Source organism: Oratosquilla oratoria, chromosome 41 (assembly GCF_046742065.1).
Source record: "Oratosquilla oratoria isolate Oo_2021 chromosome 41, ASM4674206v1, whole genome shotgun sequence".
In the NCBI taxonomy this organism is placed as follows: domain Eukaryota; kingdom Metazoa; phylum Arthropoda; class Malacostraca; order Stomatopoda; family Squillidae; genus Oratosquilla; species Oratosquilla oratoria.
In genome coordinates this window covers 4767501-4772500 of record NC_134817.1, presented here as the reverse complement: position 1 = coordinate 4772500, position 5000 = coordinate 4767501, and the positions used below count along the sequence as shown (strand labels likewise).

The following is a 5000-nucleotide window of genomic DNA, read 5'->3' as shown; positions in this document are numbered from 1 at the left end:
AAACAAAGTATGCAGACTTATGCTTGTGCACGCACGCACGGTCAGGCTCACCTATTTGCAAGCAAAGTATATGTGCACAAAAATACGTGCATGCTGTCTTTCTCCCTGTGTGTGTGCGCGCGCGCGCGAGCGCGCCCCCTTTCCTTCTGTTACTCTTTTCTTTCTCTCCCTCTCACTCGCTCTTCCTCTCCTCTCCTCTCCCTCTCTTTTTCACATTAGTTATTGCTCTAATTTTATCATTTTGTGTATTCAATTATATTTATTAATTTCTAAACATACAAATGTGTTGTCCAAAATGTATGTGGATCGTTATTCACGTCGAAAGAATGGTAATCGGATTCTAATCTTCTTGTTTTAAACGTCACGTTTGTGAGATTTATGAACTTGCAAAACATTTGAATATGTTCAACTTGTTCAGTGTTTTTGGTGACTTGTCTTTTATTCGTCCTTTTTCAAGTAATTTTTTTTATCTGACCTCTATATGAACCGAAAGGTCTTCTGTAGGCATGTTTTGTCATTGTAACTCGTTTATCTAATGATATACAGGTTTTCTTGTTTTCTATGTTTTCTTTCTAGTTTTCTTGTACTTTTTCTTTGTTCTCCTGGTTCTTATTCACTACCTTTCCCTGACCTATCTCGTGTTTGCTGTCTCACATCTTCTGTTAAACCAATCCTGTCCCTGATTTTCTCTCCTTAGCCTTGGCACATATTTTCTATTCCCATTTTGTAAACACTCAGAAATATGTCCAATTTCTTCTTTACTTCTCTCTTCTTTCTAAATCCCTTCCATTCTGATCTTATTCCGATGGAGACCTGTTTATAGTTGAAGATCACACATGTCGAAGAAAATTTTCTCGCTTTAGTATTCGACTTTGTTATGGCTTCTGTCAAGTGAGTTTATTCAATTAAATGGAATCTATGATAAAGAAATATGAAGGTTTGTTTGAAGGAAATGATTGTGTACTGTCTTCATGGAGGTTTGTTTTGGTGTCCATAAAAAAATAAGGAAAGCTCTCACAGTGGAGCAAGTGTGAGTATTGCTTAGACTGAAGGAAATGTTTGTGTACTAAATGTGTCCCAAGGACCTCTGGGAGGTTGTTATCGTGTCTCATCTCCTTCGTGAGTACCTTCTCGAGGTATTGCTGGGGCCTTTATTGCTTCGCAGGGGACTTCATCTCGAGTCGGACTTACACTTCGCCCGAGGTCATCCTCGTCTTGTCGTTGGCCGAAGACCAAATTAACCGACGATTTGGCCGGTTCTTGACGGCTCGGTTTAGCCACGGTTTTAGACATCGAACTCAAGACTCATAAGACCGAACTCCGACTTGACCTCCGCTTCTGGGTGTCCTTGCAGGATGAGGGAATCTCGTCGATATAAGAACGTAAGACTTTCGTCTCGATGTGATGCGAGTTCAAACGCGCTTCGTTAAAGGTCAGAGGTATTTTGTGAGTTACAGCGTACCTCCTGGAGGCCCAGATGTCATCAGCGAAGCCTCCTAAGGAGGCAGTTGAAGTTGAGAGACTCTGAAGAGATACAAGGGCGCAGGGGGACGTAGTGGTCAATCAGAAGATAAGGCAAAGGTCTTAGTATCCACAGAGGCCACGCCTTTAATCCGTTAGCTTCTGAAGGGGGTCACGTGATTCTGAATAAAATAGCGTGGCGGCAGCCAGAATAATAACATAAAAGCTAGTCAGCCACGGGGGAAGGAAGGTCAAGGAGACAAAGCTGTGTCCCTTTGTCCGAGTTTTATCCCATACTAGTTTTGATCTGTTCATCAGAGGCGGGGGTGGGTGGGGGTTATCTAGTGTCAAAACCTGTGTCTTCTTCACACATCCTCCTCCCAAGTTCGTCATGGTATTTGGATTGAATAAAGATTCAACTTTATAAAGACATTCATGTTTTAGTTTCGGGCCGAGACCTGAAGTATGTATTAGTAAAAGTTCTTGACAGAAGTAAACAAGAGAGCTGACCTGGGCAAGGAAATAGGAGTGGAGAGGGGGGCTGTGGGGGGTGGGGGGGGCGGGATGAGCATGCAGACCCCACAATTACCCTGATGGGTTGGCTTTCGGGTCGAAGGAGGCCTGGGGGGGAGGGGTAGGGGGGAGGAGGGTGGATGGTCAGGGTTAGGTTCGGTCGAGTTAGTTAAATTGTATGTTTAGACGGATATAGTGGTTCTAAGAGACGATGGGGTGGGGGGAGTGGGGAGGGGGGCACGGCCATATTCCTAGAGTAAATTCTAGGATCTAAGATAGAAATACCCTTTAGGGGATTATCAACCTTATGCCTAGGTGTCATAAAGTTTGTTTGTTGTGGATCTGGAAATGTATTGGATTCGTACAATGTTACGGCATCCTCATCTTCTCTGGTAAGTTCAGATCCTTCAAGAAAATGGCGACGGTTGTTATCATTACCATTGTAACGGTATGTGAGCTCATTTACGCTAGCTTTCAAACAGAGGGTTATTTTCATCTTGTAGGCTCTCTCTCTCTCTCTCTCTCTCTCTCTCTCTCTCTCTCTCTCTCTTTCTTTCTCTCTCTCTCTCTTTCGTTTGTGTGTGTGTGTGTGTATGTGTACTTGTGTGTGTATGTGAGTGAACTCAGGCGTACAGTAGTTGCATTTGTGCATGTCACGTGTGTGTGTGTGTGTGTGTGTGTGTGTGTGTGTGTGTGTGTTTGTTTGTGTGTGTGTATGTTTTGTGTGTGTGAGTGAACTTAGATGTAGTTGCATTTGTGCGTGTTACTTGTGTGTGTGTGTATATGTGTATGTGTGTGTGTGTGTGTGTATGTATGTATGTATGTGTGTGTGTGTGTGTGTGTCAGCATTCATGTAGTCCCAGACATGTGCGTGTGCATTGCATGCCTGTGTGTGCCGAACATAAAACATAAACAATGTAGGTTTACTGGTACAGCAATGGAATCGTCCTAAGGCACACGTTTCCACTACCGCCATCCTCCTCCTCCTCCTCCTCCTCCTCCTCCTCCTCCTCCTCCTCCTCCTTGTCCTTCTCGTCCTCCTCCTTTTCTTTTTCCTTCTCCTTCTCTTTCGACTTTTCCTTTTCCTTCTTTTCCTCCTCTTCCTCCTCTTATTCTTATTCTTTTCGCCTCCTCCTTCACTTCATTTTCCCCATTTGTCTTCTTCCTTCTCTTCTTCTTCCCCTCCACTATCCCCTTCCCCCTCCTCCTACTCCCCCTCCCCAGTCTCTCTCGTTTTCCCGCCCCCTCCTCCCCTCGTCTACTTTTTTCCTCCTCTTTCTCTTCCGTCTCCCTTTTCCTCTTCTCCTCTTTCTTCTCTCCTATCTTCTTGCCCTCCTCCTCCTCCTCCTCCTCCTGCCCATTTTCCCCCTCTTCCTCCCCCCTCCCCTTCTCCTCCTCCTCCTCCACCTCCACCTCCCCCTCCCCCTCCCCTTTCTCCTCCTGTTCCTCCCCTCCCCCTTCCCCATTCTCCTCTCTCTTCTCCTCCATCCTCCTCCTTCACTCCCCTTTCTCCTCTTTCTTTTTCTTCACCTCCTCCTCTTTATCCACCTCCTCCATCTCCCCTTTCACATCTTCCTTCTTCCCCTCCCCCTTCTCTTTCTTCTCCATCCTCCTCTTCCCCCTCCTCCCACTCCCTCCTCTTCTCTTTTTTTCTCCTTTCCCTTCTCCATCCTTTTCCACCGCCTCCTCCCCTTTCTTCTCTTACTTCTATTTTACCTCTTCCTCCCCTTCTTTTCTTTCTTCTCCTTTACCTCCTCCTCCTCCTCCTCCTCTTCCTCCTCCTTCTCTTTCTCCTCCTTCTCTTTCTCCTCTTCCACTTTCCCTTTCTCATCTTCCACATTCCCTTTCTCCTCCTCCTCCTCCCCTTCTTCTCTTTCTTCTCATTTACCTCCTCCTCCTCTCCTTTCTCCTCCTCCTCCCCTCCCCTTCTTCTTTTTCTTCTCCTTTACTTCCTCCATCCTCCCCTCCTCTTCTCCCTCCTCCTCTTCTCTCCTCCTCCTCCTCCTCTTCTCCCTCCTTCTCCTCTTCTCCCCTCCTCCTCCTCCTCTTCTCCCTCCTTCTCCTCTTCTCCCCTCCTCCTCCTTTTCCTCCTCCTCCTCCTCCTCCTCCCCTTTTCTCCTCCTCGCCGTCCTTCGTTGCGCGTCGAGTGCTTATCAGTCGCCGCCATCGAGGGAACAACGACGGGACACCGACGACGCCTCGTTAGCGTAATCTCATCAAAAGCACTTCAACCTTGACCTTTTCGCCCAGACAGGACCTCTACCGCACCCCTCCTCCCTCCCTCCCTCCCTCCCTCTACGACCTTCCCTCCCCCTTACGACCTCCTCTTCCTTCTCCTCTTCTCGACCTCCAGTTCCCTTCTTCCTCGTTTCCTGTCTACTCTCCTTCATTTTTATTAAGTATTCTTCGTCTTTTGTTTTCCTATTCTAGTTCGATTTTTTTTTGTCTCCTACCTCTTCTCCTCGTTCTCCTCCTCATCCTCCTCGTTCTTCTCCTCCTCTTCCATATTCATTATTCACTTTTTTCCATTTTGTGGACTTTACCTTTGGCAAGATGGATTTTTTCAGATGTAGTGCTGCTCTCTCTCACTCTCTCTCTCTCTCTCTCTCTCTCTCTCTCTCTCTCTCTCTCTCTCTCTCTCTCTCTCTCTCTCTCTTTCTCTCTCAGGAGGTATGAGAAAGTATGAGATACATAGTAGTTGCAATGTACATGTATTGTACAAAGTTCAGAACGAACTCTATAGTTAGATAATAAAAGAGACTTTCGTCCATCACTTCCTCTGTCTGACCTGTTATCTACTTCAGGACAGGTAGAGCGAGTTTCCTTTCAGCAAAGTAAATGAACAAATAAATTCACACAAGTAAGGAAAGGTATACCTTTTCGAACGCGACATTATCACTTGGAAGCACCAGAAAGTTCTGGGGCAGTATGTAGATCTGGTGGGAGAGGTTTCCCTGTAGATCTGGGGAAAGGCAAATTCAGTAAACCCTCGATATAACGGACGGTATGGGGGATAGGGGTCTGTC

General features: G+C 46.3%; 1 protein-coding gene and 1 pseudogene across 1 annotated transcript in view; both read left to right on the top strand.

The window, feature by feature from the left end:
- LOC143021303 (uncharacterized) overlaps positions 1-5000 on the top strand; it is a 310379-nt gene that overhangs the window by 102848 nt on the left and 202531 nt on the right. The gene's annotated exons all lie outside the window — the stretch shown is intronic.
- Positions 4981-5000, top strand: part of LOC143021304 (uncharacterized) — a 10683-nt pseudogene continuing 10663 nt past the window's right edge.